Raw genomic sequence first — 19,062 nt, forward strand, 5'->3', positions numbered from 1 at the left:
TGTAGTGTGAAATTCTTGATAAATTTATGATGTATGAATTTGTGTCTTGCGAGTGAAGTCTGATGGGACATTGGAGCATGAGTGTAGAGAAAAGAGGGCTGGTGGCGGTCAGGCAGCCTCTGGGAGCGGGACATGGTGTCTTGGTCCCAGTGCCTGATATCTAGAGCCACTAGGTGGCACAACAGAGTTTAACTGCTTGCCCACCGTGATCTAGAAACTGAGTGATTCCTGGTGCAGAAGTTTAAAGATCCTAGGGGTCTGCCCAGAGTTGGGCCAGTGGGAAGGGGAAATGCCCGACCTGACTTCCTCCAGGATAGCTGGTAGGAGGGAGAACCTGGCAGCGTGAGACCCAAGGGAGTGCACGCTGTGCTCCACGTCGCAGGGCCGGATCACCAGGGCCTGGGGTTGGGGGTGGGACTAGGCTGGGGTCTGCTGTCTCCTGGCAGGTATCTTTGTGGCCTGGAGTACTCCCTTGACCAGCTCTGTGCTTTTGGGCATACTCTTCCTACTTCCAGCCTTCCTGAGTCTGACTTGTGTTTGTTTCTTCTGGTCAGCTCAGAGGGCCACTGGGGAGGCATCACTGAATACAAATTGGATAATTCTGGTGATTCCCCATACCAGTTAAATCTCTAATATTTCCATGTAATACTGGCACTGCACAATATAAATGGATGGTAGTATTCATGCCAGTAATTAAAAATTTTTTTTTTTTTTTACTTAGGATGACATTAAATAGCAAATAAAAAACAACATAGCAAGTTGAGAGAGATCATTTGGAAGAAAGGACAAAGCTTTATATTTTAGTACCTTCAATAGCATTTCCCCCCTAATTTTTGAGCAGGGGGCCCTGGTTTTTTATTTTGCACTGGGACTCACAAATTACATCACCAGCTTCCAGGAGGGAAGTTTGTGAGACGTCATTGCTAGAAGGAGGGAGAGCTAAAACTGATTCAGGCTTAAGATATAAATAGACGCAACATGCTTTACCGCTAGGAATGATGGAATTACTTTGGGTGGAGAAAGTGCTGCAGAACTCAGAATCTCTCTAGGATTCTATAGTATGGCAGATTTTATCTCAAACCATGACTTCCTACAGTGTATTTAAAGAACTTCATATTTTTTGGGAAATGAACCATTTCATCAGTTGCAGCATGGGGCATTGCTTGAGTATAGGGGCCATTTGCTTATATTGATATTTATTGAATTTTCCCAAGATCTTTACTTCTTTATATAGAGCCACTGTCTCCTTTTAGGATGGTATCTGTTGGATTTTCCACCAAAACTTGTGTTCCCCCTTCCAGTGTCAGCCCAGCCAGGGACTACTTTTCCCAGTCTCCTTGGATCTAGGTGGGATCATTCTGGCCAGTGGAAAACAAACGAGTGAAAATACAATGTGTCATTTCTAGGCAAATGTGTTTAAGAAGTGGGTGTCCTTTCCTTGATTCTTCTTTCTACTCTGTGGATCAGCTGCAGAGGAATCCAAGGCTTAGAGAATGGTAAAGCCATAAGATGGAGGAAACTTCTCTTCCCCAGTTGACACATGGAAGAAAGCTACCTGGAACAGGCCCATTGAACCTGGTCATGTAATAAATACGAAATAAACTTCTCTGGCGTTAAGCCTCTGAATTTGGGAGATTTCCTTGTAACAACTAGCCTACTCAAGTAGCTCTCACCAAAATCCAAAACAGACTGACTTAAGTGACCTTTAAAAAAATTGCATCTATGCTTCTAATTTTACAGGTGAGGAAATCAAGGTCTTGGAAGTTAACTTATTTTCTCACATAAGTGTAAATAGCTGGTAGCAGAACCAGAGAGCCTGTCCTTTAGTCCAGCTCACTTTCTACTTTGTTGGTGATAAATTCTAAAGGGCACACTTAGTAAATATCTATCTATGACATGCTTTTGGAAGCATTATTAGGTAGAGAACTGTAGTAGCATTTCTTACTTAAAAATCTCAATAGAAGCAAACTAGTCAATATATAATTTTTTCATGATGTGATATTGAGTATTATTCAATGTTGTTAATTACAAAATCAATCTTTTTCTTTTTAATATAATTTTAAAGGTTTCACAAAATGCTAATCTTTTGCTATGCATGTTTTTTTTTTTTTTTTTTGTGGTACACGGGCCTCTCACAATTTTCTTGATAGCAAACTTTTGTTAGAACATATTCATTAAAATTTCCCAAATGAAAAATGAAGTACCAGTCATGAATGCTATAATTTAAAATTGAATGGCATTTTTGGAGAATGTTAGGAGATTTCTATGAACTCTATCACCAAAGACTCTGCTCCACCAAACAAAGGAATCAGACCAGGAAGGGAAAAAAGCACAAGAGAAAGAATGTGGAAGTTCTCTCCCTGTTTGAAAATTGAATGGGGAAGGGTGAAAATAGTCTTGTGCTCTGGCTTTTTCATAAAAATTGTAGTCAAAGAATAATTTTGTAGAGACTATAATATATGTTAGTGTAACATATTTTGGGTGAGAAATAGTGATATGCAGTGAATGTTGAGAGTGGTTCTCTTTTGGGTGGAAGGATTAGGGGGTTTTCATCTTCTGTGTTAAGTATTTCTGTAATAATAGTATTTTGAGAATTAAATAACTGCTTCTGTGAACACCAGACTTCAATTTTGCACAGACCTGAATCAGACCATACACCATGTCAATTCTGCAAGATATTGATTGAAAGGTACTGAAAATCTGTTGTATCTCATAGTGAAGGAAACTGTCAAAGGCAAGATTTTAAGGCATAAAGTTGTCCATATGGGAGAATTTACACAGTGGTGACATATGGAGGCTTCTATGTAAATAAAGTTTGTTAGAATTGTGTTTGTGATATGGATGTGTCATCCTCCCCTTTACTCAGATCTCCTTTCCCGGTTATTCGAAACTTTCTCATAACTATTTTCATAGTTAACATTAGTTTCACTACATTTTTAGAATGGGGGTGGAGGTGGAGACAGGAAGGAGTGTATTAACCAGGAGAGAAAGCACTCTTCAAGGCAGGCCATGATCTGCGGAAATCTCTCAGAGGTATCTCTCTAAGGCACTCCTGTTCTTAATTTTTGTTGAAACCATGCACACCCCTTTGATGTACTGGGTCTAGTAATACACACCTTCTTCCTTTGCAGCCAGCCATATGAACTTATTTATATCACAAGTCTCTGCCAAAGGCCAGGAAAGAGATCTGTACAGTAATTCCAAACATGGTCAAAAAAGGAAGTGGCTCAGTAGTTTTCATAAAATTCAATGACACCTATCAAATGGCATTAGAAATATTTAGGAAGGACTATTCACAGTTGCTTCAAACTGACATGATGGTACCTGTCTCAAATGAAATTGCACATTACTGGATAGTTTTTAAAACATTCATCTGAAGTCATGCAGTCAGAAAGACAGTTTCAACTGCCCAGAAAAACAGATGTTAAGTGGGGATTGTGCTTTGAAATAGAAATGAAGGCAAGGGTCTTCCATTGCTTTTGAGTAAGTCAAGCTGTCTAAAAAGGAAAACAATTTAAATGAAAAACATTCTTTTATATTGTGGTTTTTTACTCATAACTAACATTGTGTTGTCTTTGTGTGCAATCCTATCTCTATAATTAGGAGAAAATTCTAAAAGCAAAGACTCTACATAGTATTGCTAGTAGAATCAGCTGTATAACCTTAGGCATCCACTCACCTTGTTATATTTTATTGAAGGTAGACTTGATTATAAAAACAACTGTATGAGGGGCAGGCAAGCATAAGATTATTAACTGTTCAATTTATAAATTAAACAATAAGTATGCCATAATATATCACACATTTGTGACTCAATTTTTAAAACCAAGTCTTTTTTATCTAAAAAAGGAGAAAGTTTTGGATTCTCAAAATAATACTGCTCTTTTAAATTTCGTCACTAATCCTTATGTGCTGAATTCAGACATGTTCAATAGTGTCAAGAAGCATCTTGCTGTCAAAGCATTTATTTTTGCTCAGTTGCATTCTTTTAACCAGTCTTAGGGTACAAGCCTCTGAAAGGCAGTTTGCTCTCATAATCTGTGCCCCTGCAATATTTCAATCCTCAGCTTGGAATGTCTTTCATTCACTCTCTCTTGTGGAGAAATCACCATCCAGGCTTCCTAAATGAGGGCAGAAGGCTCACTCAACATTTTATCCCTAATATGAGATATTAGGGAAAACAATATTCCTCATTGTTTTGAGGGCAGTCCAACTTCATTATTAAGATGAGATCTAGTAAGAATGTAGGACTCGGGCTTCCCTGGTAGCGTAGTGGTTGAGAGTCCGCCTGCCGATGGAGGGGACACGAGTTCGTGCCCCCGGTCCGGGAGGATCCCGCGTGCCGCGGAGCGGCTGAGCCCGTGAGCCGTGGCCGCTGAGCCTGCGCGCTCCGAGCCTGTGCTCCGCAATGGGAAAGGCCTCAACATTGAGAGGCCCGCGTACCACAAAAAAAAAAAAAAGAAAAGAAAAGAATGTAGGACTCATGTCTTGTTCTAGCATCCTGTGGAGTTTGGCCAACTCATGTGTGTATGTGTATGTATGTATGCATACATGTTGTATGCATGTATTTGTATCTTTAGAAGAGTGATATGGATTTACGTAGCACACTGATTTTAGAGGACCAGTTGGTTTTTAGATAGTAACGAGTATGTTCTCCATAAGTGTACAAACCTGAGGTGCAATTTAGTCCAGTACTGTCCTAGCATGCAAAGCACTGACAGCCAAAATCCTGTTTACCAAATCTGAGGCTGTTGCTCATGTGTTTCAAACAGTTTTGAAAAATGAATTAGGGCACTTCCTTAGAGACTATATTAATGACTTTCTAAAATTTGAAAACCAAAAATTTAAAATAATCAGCTAATATATCCAAATACCCAGATATTTGCCATTATACATTAACATGCCTGGATATTTTTGTAGAGAACCCTTAAATCCCAATGTTTGAAATCAGGTAGCTATGGTCTATGTCAACTATGAAAATAAGCATTGGTCCACAGTGGACTTGACTTTGCACAGAGCTTATAAATGATCATTGTAAACTCAAAGGAATCAGGCAATGCGCTTAATGGAAATCAGGTGTCATGCCTTAGAGACTTTAATAAAGTAGCCTCTCTTCATCACCTAAACATGGGATTTTATGTTTGGAAGAATCCCATAGATACTAGTATTTCCTTGGACTAGGATCCACTAAATGTAAATATATGATGTTTTGTTTTACTTCTTTTTTTTTTAAGACAGGCCTCCTCTCTTTTTATCTCCCCTTCATCAAGTTTCATTGGATATTTCTGCTATGTTCTAGCTTCCAAACGTAGAGAACTGAATGTGCTTCCTCAAAGGCCAGCCCTAGGCTCTTTTAAAGAACTTAAGCTGACTACTTTACCTTAATCAACATTAATATTTTATTGCATTACCCTTTCCAGTTAAAATTTGCAGAATTTTAACGATGACCTTCTTTACATCAGCTTTCAGACTGGTAATGTGGTCGAACTGAAAAAAATGTAGAGTTTATAGGCAAAATGTTTGGGTCAAATGCTGATTTTTCTACTTTAAGGAGGCAACTTCCAGAACTTCAGTTTTTTCATCTATAAAATAGAAACAGAAAGAAGAAAATTCTGTAATATGCGAAACATGGCTGAGCCTTGAGGACATTATGTTAGGTGAAATATACCAGTCACAGAAGGACAAATACAACATGGTTACACTTATAAGAGGTACCTAAAATAGTCAAACTCATAGAAGCCGAGTAGAGTGGTGGTTGCCAGGGCCTGGTGGAGGGGGAAATGGAAGGTTGCTAATAGCAGGGACAAAATTTCAGTTATGCAAAATGAATAAGTTCTAGAGGTCTGCTGTAAAACATAGTGCCTATAGATAATAATACTGTATCACTCACTTAAAAATCTGTTAAGAGGATAGATCTCATGATAAGTGTTCTTACCACAGTAAAATAAAAAATTTAAAAAGCCAGGAACACTTAACACTTGCCTTAAATGTAGTGGACATATTTAGGGATGATCTGCTTAACTTATTACAATCCAATTGCTCTGAAATCGCTCCTTGCCCACAGGTGGGCCTTGGCAGCCATGTTTGCAGTACAAGGCCCCACCCTGCTGGCCAAAGACGGTTGGACCAGGAAGGGGTATCTTTTCAAACTGGGCTGATCAGAGCTACGCTCTCCTGGGAACTTGGAGTAATTGTAATTGTAAGTAATTGTAGTAACTGTAGTTCAAGTAATTGTAATTGTAGTTCAGCTGGACTGGTCTCTTGAGCAGAGGATAAGTAAACTGGGAGTCTTGATGGTCAGGTTGGACACAATGAAAAAGATGTATGAGAGAAGCAGAGTAAGTGATGACAAGTACTGCCCTTCATTCCTCCTGGCCTTCCAGGTCCTTGTTCTAGCCTTATCCTGAGGCTGGTTGCCCCTTGGATTTTATGAAATGATGATGATGATGATGATAAAATGTCTTTTTTTCTTAAAGTTTGACATTGATTTCTGTTATTTGCTTCTAAGAGGATTGACTAAGCCACCTAAGATGTGCTATGAGTATTAAGCTATAATATTTGGAAGACTTTGTAAACCATATTGAACTATATAAATATTACATGATTGTTATTGGAAACCTAATTTAAGGAGGGCGAATATTAGGTAGGACAGTGTAGGAGGTACTTGGGAGCAGATAGGATCCTTAGTTAGAACCTCTTTAATATGCTATGTAGATGGGCATTACTCTACTACCTCTGGTCAATTTTGCTTTTAGTCAAGTGATAACATGAGAAGTAGAAATAAATTTGGCCTAAATGTGAAGGAAAGTAACCCTGAAAAATTTGAGAAAGGACTAATTTTTGTCCTCTAAATATTGTTGCAAGTGACTTACAAAAATCCAGTAACATAATAACCTAAGAGAATTAGTGGAGATCCTGAATCTTCATATATAAAAACAGATCAAGCAATAGAACTGAAATTAATGATTCAGAAATGGAAGTATAATAGTAATTATTAACAAATATTCTTTTTTCTTATTTTTCTCTGTGACATGTAAATATGTATTTTTGTCAGTGGTTTCTGACCTGAGGGCCAAGGATGCCTGGTCTGAAGAGAGATTTAGAGAAAATGATCCTTAAGTTCATATATACACCTGACATTATCCATAGATGTGATAAATATATTAATTTGTATTAAAATAACTAATACTTATTAAATAGTTACATGGATTATATAATTTAATTCTAACAACAAGCCTAGATATTATCCCCATGTTATGAATGAGATATCTGGGATTTAGAATGATTTAGTAACTTGTTCAGTATCAGACAGGTAGCAAGTGGTAGAACTGTCAGTATGACTCCCGAGGTCTTAACGACCATAGTCCTTTACTTCTAGTATAAATATTATTAGGTTGAACCATAAGAAACTGCCGTTTGTTTAGGCTGAGGTTGAGAACCTGCAAATATTAGCAATTTCAGGATTCAACCTTATTCATTTTTAACTATTAGCTTATATAAAGCACTAATTCACTTAAACACATAATTGAATCTAATATATTTTAGCAATATGTGTTTTCTTATAATGCAGAAGTCGAAAATACTGTCATATGGAGGATATCTTAGTCTGGGTTTCCTAGAAAATAGAACTGGAGACAGAGATTAAGTTCTTTGGCTTTACTGAGAGGTGAAACCTCAGAACAAGAGTAAGGGAAAAAAAGAAGTGAAGCAGGGAAGAAAGAAAAGCGAATACTAGATTGTAAATTTCTGAGCTGGCCACAGCTTAAAACACACACACACACACACACACACACACAGCTGGCTACTCAGGCATACAGGGCATCTTCTTCTGCACACTCTGCCAGTACGTACAGTCTTTCAGAAACATGAAGGCAAAGGAGTTCATCCACTGGTTCCTTCCTGTTTTTTGACTCTCACTGGTCAAAGCTCTTTCTTTCCAGGTTAATTTATCTGGTCTCTGTGGGCAGATCTCCCTCTTGTCATCCAAGTGTGGAAGTTGTAGAAGCCAGAGCCTATCATGGGTTCGGTCTGCTGGACTATATCTGCTATAGGTGCTGACACAGCAGGTTGACTGAAGGTGGTGCTGACACCCAGTTCTCACCCCAGGGGATCCTGAGACATAGCATTGGTACATGAAACCAAGGCAGCAACAGCTGAGGTGCTTCATTGAGTGAGGAGTTGTTGCCCAGAGGGCAGGGTGAACCAAGCAGATCTGGGCGGGGTCATAAACTAGACCTGGTATGGGAGAACCTCAATTTTATTGGAAGGTTTGAAGAATTCCTGGTACTCAAAAACTGAAAAATCACAGAAAAACAGCATTTTTCTTCTGCAAATATGTTGATAATTTTTTTCTACTTTTTTGGGTTGTCTTATTATAAGTCATTCCTAATGAAACCACAAAGTTTTGGCGTTATGCTTTTGGAAAGCGGACTCCTCCCACCCCCAGCCCTGCTCCTGCCGCAAGAACAATAGCAAACAAAAAACCTAGTTTGCTATTCAGGAAAGATTGATTAAGAATCTTATCTGGTACAAAAAGGGAAATTGTATCATTTCTAAATATCTAGGGCTTATCCCTATTTGAGAAAAAATGTTTGTAATTTTTAAAGCCCTCCAGTGACCATGACTTTGCTCTTTACTCCCATTGGAAAGACAGTACCTTCCATAATACAGTGCCCCCAGACACTGCTATATGGACTAGATCTCAAGAATACTCAATTCCCCAGGCCACATTTCTATTGTTGTTGGATGAGTCTTATTTCAATATTGGCCAGAACTGACCTTTTGTAGTTGATCCATTCTGAACAGCCCATGGCTTGAGGTATTAGGATGTCAGCCAAACTGAAGGAAATATAATCTTAGAACACAGTGTATTGCTAATTTTTTCCTCTCTTTTAGATAGGTTTTCAAGAAGAGGCTAGCAATAGGAAAATTGAGTGGGGAAGAGGAGGCAAGGGGAAGAAGATTTTCTGTAATCCCATGTTCTGAGGTTGCCATTGTAGTGTGCAGCTGCATGACAGCTGTCAGTAGTATTGCCCCTACTGTCCAGCTCAGTGATAGTAGGACATTCCGTTCAGGTGGAGAACAAATGATAAGATGATGTGTCCTGTTTGCCTGAGTAAGGAGCCTATGTGCGAATATAACAGAGCTACTCACTTCATGAAAAATCTTGCTTGTTCTTTTTTTCATGAGCAAAACCCCGTTTTCTACCTAAGACCTGCCACAGAACAAAGACATGATGGAAAATGTTTCTACACCAGGGAGTTTGGGGTCCCTGGAAACCTACTTGGAGTGTACCTCTCAAAACTACCAGGTTTTGTAGTTTTAAGACTCCGTGTTAACTTTAATTGTAATTCACTGTGGAACTGGCTAAAATTCAATAGCTAAAAGGACTAAAATTCAATAACTAAAAGGTCAAAATATAATTTCATAAGGAATGGGCAAACTAGATCAGTTTGGAATTGGCTCAGATTTTCTATCTTATTCTTTCATGGCCCCAGATTTGAGTATTTCTTAGAGAGGAATATTTAAAAATATATATATAAGAGGAAAATGAAATTAATTCCCAACATTCTATGGTGATATGACGAGCTACAGCATGATTTTTTTTTTTAAAGTTAATAGTAGAAACTTGGACAATATATTATTTCCCCTGTAATTTCCCATTCCTCCATCCCCAAAATTATACTGCTTAGTTCCTCTGTATTTCATTTTTGAAATCTTAGAAACACGGAAATGGTCAAATGCATATAGGTTAAAAAAAAGACTGAAATGTGAATATCTGGCTACAAGTTTATTGATTAGACTGTAACAAAAATTAAGTCTTAGAAATAGCTTAGGTCAAAGTCCTGGAGTTTTTATATAAAATGCCAAACCTTCAGAATCATTTAACTCAGTACAATGTTAATATTTTTTCTTCTTCTTTTTTTCTTAATATTTATTTATTTATTATTCTTTTGTCTGCGCTGGGTCTTAGTTGTGGCACATGGGACCTTTGTTGTGGCCCGCGGGATTTTAAGTTGCGGCATGTGAACTCCCAGCTGCAGCATGTGGGATCTAATTCCCTGACCAGGGATCGAACCTGGGCTCCCTGCATTGGGAGCACAAAGTCTTACCCACTGGATCATCAGGGAAGTCCCCAATTCAATGTTATTATTTTTTTTAACACTTGATGCCTGGCCAGTGATAGGCAATTTGGAAGAGAAGGTATCTGACTTTGTCGCTGCCCTTAAATGAAGCAATATGCAAAGATAATTAGTGACCCTAGGGATGCTCTTCTACATTTCTAAAGCAGTTCACACTTTCCCAAGACTCTTTCATTTCACAGCAACCCTGTGACCTAGGTGGGTCAAATGTTGTTTTCCTCATTTACAGATAGGAAAATGGAAATTCCAAGGAAATACTTTACTTGCCTAAGATTATACAAGAAGTAAGTGCTGTGTGGGACTTAGATATAGGCAAGGTAACATGTTTTTCAGTGTGGAACTCCAGTGGTAATGGACACAGATGTTGTTATGAACCACAGGGCAAGACACAAACATTTATACAAAGCTACAAACATAAAAACAGTAAGTAGGTTAATGGCAGCTATTTATGAATAATTCTGAGTAAGTTGTTTCCTCTGCTGAAGCTAGAGCTGCTCAGCTGGTGCTCTAAAGTTCTGGCAGGTCCACTGCTAAAAAGAGTCATGAAAATTGACAATTCATGTACTCTGTATATGTGTGTGTGTGTGTCGGTGTATGTAAACATGAGCATATATATGCATGCATATATTCAATAAGCTCAAACATACATTTTTGTGCCTTATCAATCATCTACATTGTGTCAGACATTCTAAGTGCCAAGAGTACAGTGCTAAACAGTAATAAAAAATATATATTAAATTTACAATAAGATGTGTTTCTTTTTGGTCTCTGTCAAAAATTTTGAAATTATGAATTTAAAAGTCATAATGGGGCTTCCCTGGTGGCACAGTGGTTGAGAGTCCGCCTGCCGATACAGGGGACATGGGTTTGTGCCCCGGTCCGGGAGGATCCCACATGCCGCGGAGCGGCTGGGCCCGTGAGCCATGGCCGCTGAGCCTGCGCGTCCAGAGCCTGTGCTCCGCAACGGGAGAGGCCAAAACAGTGAGAGGCCCGCGTACCAAAAAAAAAAAAAAAAAATAATGGACACTCAGGTTACCGGTCTTGAAAACATCAAGAGGTACCAACTTTAGGGAAAGAATGTTGGTAATATGTATCTAAAGCATTAAAAATATGCTGTAGAGCCAGCAGTTCAACTCCTAGGAATCTATCCTAAGGACATAAGGATGCACTCAACTATATTGTCCATTTAAAAGTTGCTAAGAGAGTAGATCTTAAAAGTTCTCATCACAGGGAAAAAAATTGTAACTATATGTGGTGATGGATGTTAACTAAACTTATTGTGGTGATCATTTTATAACATATACATAGATCATTTAGGTGTCATACACATAAAACTAGTACAATATGGCAGTTATATCTCAATGAAATTTAAAAAAATGAGGCTGTAGAACAGATCAGAAATTGCATATCGGTGGCCTGAGGAACACCTGAAGCTCACAGGCTGCATGTTTTGGTTTGGTTTGGTTTTTTTGGGCAGTGGGTTGTATTAAATTTCTTAATCTTAATTCCTTTAAGATGGCCAGTTCAGACACTGGCCCCACGATTCCTTATTGTCTTAAGTCTGATTCAAACATTTATGTACTCGCCTGGTCCCTATAGGCTTTTGAAATTGCAAATTTTGGATTAAATTATCTTTGAACCAATGTCAATTATGTTTATTTCCCACTGGAACTCCCATGTCCCCTCACCCTAAAAATGATGTGCTCAAGATTTAACTTCTAGGAAGTTTATTTTAGTAATGTTTATAAGAGAGGAAAACTATAAATTTGAATGTAAAACAATAATAGTAATAACAAAGATAATGAGAGTTATATTTATTATGTGTCAGCAATATTCTAAATACTTTACATATATTAATGCATTTAATACATGCAGCAATCCTACAGTTCTAACAATAGTGGTAAGAACTATTATAACCCTTATTTTGTGGATGAGGAAACTGCCACATAGATAAGTGAAGTATCTGGCCAAAGATTTAGGTAAAGGGTAGGATCAAGATTTGATTCCAGAGAGCCTGCCTCCCTTTGTAACCAATATACTTAATTCTGGTATGTTCATAAAATAGAATTCTATCCAGCCATTAAATATGTTAGGAAAGTGTCCAGAAGAACATACTTTAAAGTGTTTAAAGTAGTTCCCTTGGCATGTGAAATTCTGAGTATTATTTCATTTTTTTCTCTTTTAGATTTTCTAATATTTGATATGTATATAGTATTTTTAAAATTAGAAATAAGAAGTTATTTAAAGGGGAAAAAGAGCCAAGAGAAGGTTTTGTATTAAAACAACAATAACAACTCAAACTGGGCTGCCTTCTCTGGTCTCCACTGTGACACGCCACCTTTGAATGTGCACAAGGCAAGTGCAAGGGAATCATCCCTTACAAAGCTTTAAGCCTAGTCTGAAACAGCCCAAATGCTCGTATTCTTTTTCTGATGCAAACCATACATTTTGTTACACCATGAGCAATAGCATATGAATGTCCCAAGTAAAGTTTAGAGAACAAACTGAAACACTTAATACTCCCCTACAGAAGAAGGAGGTGGAATCATAACTGTAGGATTCACCAGAAGTCCTCATTTTATTATGATAGACACTAAAGCAGTGACCCTGTAAGTCACTGTATCTGAGGTTCCAGCTACAGCACACTGAGGACACTACCTTGAAGCTTTGCTTATTTCTGGAATATTGCTGTATTCAACTTAGGATGTGGTAACCAATATTAATGTCCTTTGTGTCATCCATGGCATATGGGTATATGGGAATAATAGACAACCTCAGGGAGACGTGTTTGGGATGTCCAATCTCATATATATGCTCAATCCCTTCAAGACTAGGACCCTCTGAGTATGGTTTATCAAGAACCACTGCTAAACAGTAACATCAGAAAGTAATACCATGGATCCCAGCAGGTAGTAGATTCCAAGTCTCCAGAGTTTGGAGGCATGTTTGCCTTCAAAAACAATATCCAGATTGAGCAGAGCACCAGTGAAGTGGAAGACGTGGCTGCATAGCAAGAGAAATGTGCAAGTCTGAAAAAAGTTATCTATGAGTGGAGCACAAATAGAAACAACTGGGATTGTGTGAAGAGCCCACAATGTTGGGACCACTGCTGTACACTTAGTTATAGTTCAAGGCCTGTGTTGTTATACAAAATTGAGGGGTGAGAAATACCATTCAGAGGAGCTGAGTGAGTTTACTTTTAAAACAGTGGGCACGTGCTAATTTGTGTCATATACCAGTGAGGTACCCAAAAGTAGGCAAAGGCTAATTCTTAATAACTATCCTCCCCTATTCAAAAACAGTAAAAAGGGGGAAATTTGGTGCATCCTGAAGGAATTAGAGCAGAATTGGTTCATGCTAATTGCTTAGTCCTATACCTAACCACCTGTGAGATCAGGCCCCATCACATGGAAATGTGCTAGACAGTCCAAAGCAGAGAGATTGAACTGTGTTACCTTCTACGTCACCAGTGAAGAGTGCTAGCACTCTACTGATCTTGAAACCACAAACAGCCAAGCATGACCCTTTCTTGAACTTCTGTGTTTGTTATATGCCCAAACTACTGCTTGGAAAATCATAGCAACGGTCCCTGTTTAAACGCAGATTTTTTTTTTTTTTTTTTTGGCGGTACGCGGGCCTCTCACCATTGTGGCCTCTCCCGTTGCAGAGCACAGGCTCCAGATGCGCAGGCTCAGCGGCCATGGCTCACGGGCCCAGCCGCTCCGCGGCATGTGGGATCTTCCCAGACCGGGACACGAACCCGTGTCCCCTGCATCGGCAGGCGGACTCTTAACCACTGCACCACCAGGGAAGCCCTAAACGCAGATTTTGATGATTCCCAAGGTAGTTGATGCTCACTGGAGAACCACTCACCAGGTTTGACAGAGACCTTTGGTTTTGCTTGCACCGGGATCACCTCCATGAGCTGGGTTCTTCTGTGCATAAGTAGAAATATCCTGGAATGTTTCACTAGGTTCACTGGAATACTAATATATGGGAATTTTGGTAAAGCTGTGAAACATCCTGATACACTGTCTATTATTGATATTTTTGGAAGGTTCAGAATGTTCAACCAAACCTTTAGAAAATCATTACTGTCCTGGAGTCTGTTAAATAAGTGGTGAGATCTCTGAGTTCACCAACTTGGAGGCTCATCACTTTCTTCCTGAAATCTTTGGGTGTTAGACATACTCAGGCTCATTTTCTGGGAACATGTGGCCTAGACTGTATCCATTGAACCCATAAGTGTCAGCAGCAAATAGATGCCTAAAATCAATTTCAGCAAGGAAGGTGAATTTAAGGGGCTAACAGAAAGCAATTAGTGCCCCACTTAGTCACTGAAAATAAAAGGCAAATTAAAGTGACCTTTAGATAAGTTCATCCCAAAGCTGTGGGCATATCTTAATACTTCAGGGGAGTTCTGCTCTCACTAAGCACAAATCAGCCTTGGCAATCTAGCACTATTTCATCTTGCTTTCTATTCCCTTTATCTATACACCTGAGATATTTACCAGTGAAGTGTGAAAGGCTATAGAAAATGTACAGCATTCTTAACAAAGAGGGACCATTGTAATCTATGTGTCATACTTGATAAAATTGTGATGATTGGTACTTTGGCTATGGTAGCACTTTTCCTATAACAGATTATAACTGAAAGATAGAGGAATATAATTAGCAGCACCTCCTTTGCAGGATGTAGGACTCATGAATACCTTCCCTTGTTCACTTAAATGCTATTCTTAAATCAGAGGAAAACAGAATGGTTGACAGCAAATCTCATTAGTTAGGAAAATTGACTTATGCAAGGAGAATTAGGTAAAATGAATAGTCATGATCCCAAGATCAGGGAAATTGAGGTGTAAACATCAAATTCTTAAAAATTCCCTCTACCTTCAAAACCAGGTTTGGAGTCTCCACCCTAAAAGCCTCTGGACTCATTCTGGAAATGGATCTACCACATCCCCCATGACTGACTTCTCATACCAGCTCTCTCACACGATGTACCAGGCTTGATGGAGTTCAAAAAGATTCTGTAATAGCGAATCATGGGGCAGTGGGCATCTTCTTGCTCTCAAGAGAAGTAACCAAGAAGGCCGTCCACGTGTGTGACCCTTCACAGGATAATAAAAGGACAGTTTTTCTCATTTAAAACAATACATTACTCAGCAATAAAAAGGCAAATAACCCCATTAAAATATTGGCAAAGGGTTTGAATAAACATTTCTCCAAAGATATACAAATAGCCATTAAGCACAAGAAAAGATGTTCAACATAATTAGTCATTAGAGGAGTGCAAATCAAAACCACCATGAGGTACTACTCATTACCCATTAGCATGACTGTAATAATAATAATTAAAAAAAACAATAACAAGTGTTGGTAAGGATGTGAATAAATTAGAACCCTCGTATGCTGCTGGTGAGATTGTAAAACGGTGCAGTCGGTTTGGAAAATAGTCTGTTAGTTTCTCAAAAATTTAAATTTAGGGTTACCATATGACCTAAAAAAATCTACACCAAGAGATGAAAATTTAGGTGCATAAAAAAGCAGTTATACAAATGTTCATAGCAAGTTATTGATAATAGCCAAAATGTGGGAACAATCCAAATATCTGTCCGCTGATGAGTGGATAAATAAAACGTGGTATGTCTGTAAAATGGAATATTATTCTGTCATAAATAAGAGTGAAGTATTGATTAATGCTACAACATGTATGAACCCTGAAAAATTGTGCTAAGTGAAAGAAGCCAGACACAGAAGGACAAATATTGTATGAATTCATTTACATGAAATGTCCAGAATAGGCAAATCTATAGAGACAGAAAGTAGTTTGTTTACAGCGGCTGGGAGCAGAGGACGTGGGGAGTGGCTGCTAATAAGCATGAATTTGGGGGGTAGTGATGAAATGTTCCGGAACTGGATAGTGGTGATGGTTGCACAACTTTGTAAATACAGCAAACCACTGACTTCTATACTCTAAAAGGGTGAATTTTATGATATGTGAATTATATCTCAATTTAAGAAGTATATTATGGTGCTTCAAGTCATTAGATAATCTGGCTTTAGTTCAAGATTGGTGAATTGTTGTTAGTGAATTTTTGGAGATGATGTTAAACCTAGAATGAGAGAATGCGGGAAATGCTCTGCAGAAGGTAAACTTTGGTTTGTTAAATATTCCCTTACCCTGCCCCCACCCCCCCATACACATGCACACACACACACTGTGCAGATTTTATATTATACTTCCATCACATGTAATTTAATTTCTTCTTTTCAGATTAGTCTATCCAAGTAATCCCACTATAACATGACTTTTTCCTTTAAAAAATGCTTATAAAATAGGTAAATCTTTAAGATTAATTATTGTTATTTAGTTTTCTAATGTTTCCATTAAACAGTGAGATTATTGTGATTTAAAATATAACGATATTCACAAAAATTTATTTGGATGTACCTTAAGACATGTGACAAAAAGGTCACCACTATATTATAATAGATCTTTTTTTTTTTTTTTTTGGCCATGTCAGGTCTTAGTTGTGGCACGTTGGATCTTCGTTGAGGCATGAGGGATCTTTCATTGCAGCGTGTGGGCTCTCTCACTGAGGCATGCGAGCTCAGTAGTTGTGGGGCGCGGGCTTAGTTGCCCTGTGGCATGTGGAATCTTAGTTCCCCGGCCAGGGATCAAACTCACGTCCCCTGCATTGGAAGGCAGATTGTTTACCACTGGACCACCAGGGAAGTCCCTATAATTGGTCTTCTAAAAGGAGTTGCAAACTGGCAGCTTCTGAGCAATAATATCTGGCCTGCAAAGGTGTTTGGTTTGGATTTGCAGAACATTTTATAAATCAAAAATCTTCATAAAATTTTTGAATTTCTAGTTTCTCAAAAAAAAATTAGAAGGCTTGGCATTGCCAACTTCATTTTTCTCCAAGGAAATAGTAGACTGGAGCTAAGAGGTGGATGCACCCTTTGGATGGGGCCTTCAGTCTCTATTTTGTCACAGTCCCTGCCATTCCCTATTGCATCTCACATTCCCCCCATGTCATACATTTACAGCAACTCTCTGATTCTATATGCATTTGAATTTATGACTTTTTTGAAAATTTGAGTTTATCAGAATTTTTAGTTCTTTTCTTTTTCTCCCTTCTATTTTTCTTTGTTTTCTTCCCTCCTCCCCTCCTCTCCCTCTCTCTGCCTCTCCCCTCTCCTCCCCTCCCTCCCTCCCTTTCTTTCTTTCTTCCTTCCTCTCTCCCTCTTTCTTGTGCATGCAGATTTGTGCTTGTCACCTAATTAGCTCAAATTCAGAGATTGGATTTAGGTTCATTAATTCCTTTATTTTTTGGTCAGCACAGCTCAACTTGAGTGAGGCCGTATATACAGAAACTCCCCAGTGTAGGTTTCCATATATATCAGGGTGATTCATCCCTTTCTGTATTATATTAAATTACTTACAACTTTTATTATAATGGTAGTGATAAAGGCATCACCATTTTCTCTCTTACTTTAACTAAATCAGTCACAGTAATGACTTTCTCTGTTATATTATCCAAACAGAAACACAAAGCAGAGGCATTGGGAGCTTGGAGTGGCCAATGAGTTTAAGAATATTGGACAATTTTTATAGGGAAAGATGGGCTGTTCTTTACTTACGTTTTTCACATTATTTGGTTTAGTAAGATAAAGGACACTTAAATGTGAATCTCACATAATCACATGTTTGGTCTTTCTGGAGGGAGACTCTGAGACTGAGTTTGGTGTGTGGTGTATTTACTGAGGGGTGCCTTGGGATCAACACCCATGGAAGGGAGAAGTCAAGCTGTGGTGCAGCCCAGGGACAGTCATGGTTGACCCTGATGGCGCTCTGGAGCTAGAATGGCCCTTCAAAGTTGTTCCCCATTTAGCCAGGATGGCCAATCCCGTATACTCCCATATCAATAAATTATTAGGTGTCAGTTGTCCTGGGAAAAGGTGACCTTGGGTGGGGTCACTGCAGCTAAGACAGTCCCTGAAAAGACTGACAGCAATAAGCGTCTGCTGACAGAACCCCCAGCAGCTGGGGCAGTAGGTCCCTCATTGAAGGGGCATCTGGGTGATGCATTATGGTCACCACCACAGTTCACACATAGAGTATCAGTTTCAAGCAATCAACGAATCAATTAATAGATGGTTTATGCACATAGTAGGTATTTAAGAGAATGGACTTTATTTTGCTTTCAAGTTTGCTTTCAATCACTTGGTGATTGAATTTTAAGTCTGTTTCTCCCTCTGTCTCTGTCTCTTTCTTTCTCTTTTTTGTTTTTAAGCTGGGAGTAGAATGTGCAAACCAGTGTAGACAGAAATGCCAACAACCTACACGTCAACTCTTTTGAAATCATAATAAGCCAGTCCAGGAATCCTCTCACCTAAATACCAATACCTTTAATAGGACTGGAAAGAAAAGCAAAATGAAGCCAATAAAAGCTGCTCTGAGAACATCCCAGATCTTTGGAAGCATGAGCTCTTCAGGATGTGTCTCAGTCATGATACATCTGCTTTACGTCTTCAGTAACTGACTCCTTGCGAATTTGAGTGATACTGTGACAGGCTTCTCACTGATGTGCAAAAGACTTGGTGAGCTAAGGAAGGACCATTTACTTCTGTGCTCTTTTTATCCCTTTCTCCCTCTTCTCCTTCATTCCAACAGTATGTTTTGATGTTCTTGTTGTGTTTGGAAAACTCAAACAATAACTCACAAATTATTATTTATAATTTTTTTCCTTCTGTGCTTCATTTGAAATGATTTACACAGAATTTTCTTCAGTGGTAATCTTCATGTTCCAAAGAGTGAGATACTTGTTTTGGTTTCAAAATAGTCTCACAATCTTTTTCTTTATAACCATGCTTGGTGTCTTTGCAAAGGTCAAGTCTTTTTAATTTTTTG

General features: G+C 38.6%; 1 long non-coding RNA gene across 1 annotated transcript in view; it reads left to right on the forward strand.

The window, feature by feature from the left end:
- LOC309960172 overlaps positions 1-16,050 on the forward strand; it is a 217,936-nt gene extending 201,886 nt beyond the window's left edge. Inside the window, exon 5 of the long non-coding RNA XR_014326124.1 lies at positions 15,045-16,050. This is a non-coding gene — a long non-coding RNA (uncharacterized lncRNA). The remainder of the gene's footprint in view (positions 1-15,044) is intronic.
- The last annotated feature ends 3,012 nt before the right edge of the window (positions 16,051-19,062 follow it).

Source organism: Leucopleurus acutus (genome assembly GCF_964270905.1).
Source record: "Leucopleurus acutus genome assembly, chromosome: 3".
NCBI classification, from domain to species: domain Eukaryota; kingdom Metazoa; phylum Chordata; class Mammalia; order Artiodactyla; family Delphinidae; genus Leucopleurus; species Leucopleurus acutus.